Here is a 1,805-nt window from a genome sequence, read left to right on the forward strand (position 1 = left end):
CACTGAGATCTAGTGTACCACAATCTGTCCTTTCCACATTCTCCTACTGTGAATTTTGCTCTTCAAGTGAATAACAGATGGATCCCAAAGTTAAATCACCTACTTTTATACAGAATTCCCAGGAACATTAAGCAATACAGAAACTTAAGTTTGGTTCCCTTGTGAGAATGGATGTTTTAAAAAATATTTTGAGGTATATTGTGTTATCCTGTAAAGAAGGCTGGGCGTGTGTGTGTGTGTGTGAGATTCAATTAAGTTGGGCAAGAGTTTGATAGGAGTCAGGTTGTTTGGGGGTTTGGAATCATGAAAAGGATAGAGGTGTTAAGTTGAGGTACAAGTAAGTATGTTAGATCTAACATTTGCATTTTTAGATAAGTTGAGAGTTTATTTGAATATCAAAGGGGAGCCAGAAGTAACAAAGAAAATGTTTGCATCTTGCAGGAGTTCATAGGTAAACAAGTAATGGGGATATATTTTATTGACCCAAAAAGCAAAGACAAAATGGAAACAGGAAACATCATATATTTGGAAGGTTTTGGGTTTCAAAGCAGTGTGAGAACAATAGAAAGAAGATGAAAGTGAAAAAAAGGTATATTAGAGTTACTGTGGATAGTTATTGAGCTGGAGAGAGCCAGAAATGGCTGGACATAGCTGGAGCTGTTGAGATAGCTGGAATGCTGGGCTCGAGGAGGATGCCGTTTGAGTCCCCCATCCAGTCTAGCCAGAAAAGTCTTGGGCTTTAGCAAGCAGGTTTATTCTGAATTGAAATCCACCGCAGAGTGGAAGAGGGTAAAGGTCATGTGGTACACCTTTATTGAAGCTACAGCAGTTTGCCTTGTGTAATATTACTGGAGTTTATATTTAAACATCTATGAGAGTGTTGCCTGCAAGGTGTTTGCTTGTGGGTTTGGCCAGGTGGAGTGTTTTTGGGGGAATGTTTTGTAAGACTAACCTTAATTGTGTAATTGTAATCTTGTGTGCTTAAGTTTTCTTTTATTTTTGTTAGTGAAACTTTTACTTTTTAAAATCCCAAAAGTGTTACTGGGCCTCTTGCTGCTGAGATTGGTATGTCTTCTTCTCAGTTTCAGAATATAGAAAAAAGATTAGGGCCCGTAAGCCAAGTTTCCCTCTGGGGTTTGGTCTGAGCAGCAATTAACACCAGCTGTGGTCATAACATCCTACATAAAATTTGTGAATCTTGAACATTGGAATAACTTCACATTTATGGACCAATTATAAAAAGTGTTAAAGAGGATCATAGGCAATTGATTCAGCAAACATTTCATAATTTTGTAGACAATGAAGTAACTTCTCTTAAAATGTGCCTTCAAAATTAATTTTACAGGGTTTTATTTTTCCTAAAAGTATATCAAAACATTGGTATCACTCTTGACAAAAAAATGTCTCCCAGAAATCCACACTGCTCTGAATGTGGCAGAACAAGGTTCTAGAGTGGATTGCTCCAGGAATTAAACCTGCTAGAAAATGCCCCTGAAAAATGACAATGCATTTCTGAAGCTTTTCCTTAGCCTAACACGCTGTGGAATCGAGTGCAACAGACAGAAATATCAGAGGATTGGCCAGTAACATCTGATGGATTAAGATCAAATGTAATCTGGGGCACAAAAATAAAAGTATACTTTTTATTAGAATTTCAGCTAAGCTTGAAACTTTCATTATGGATAGATCTTTAAGAATGGAAGACAAAATTCGCAGTGCCTACCCAATGAAGCTTGATGTACACAGTTACAAACTATTCAATTACACAGAAAAACATTCAAGTTAAATCACAACAATCACATAAC

The sequence above is a fragment of the Cetorhinus maximus genome, chromosome 4 (genome assembly GCF_964194155.1).
Source record: "Cetorhinus maximus chromosome 4, sCetMax3.hap1.1, whole genome shotgun sequence".
Classification (NCBI taxonomy): Eukaryota; Metazoa; Chordata; class Chondrichthyes; order Lamniformes; family Cetorhinidae; genus Cetorhinus; species Cetorhinus maximus.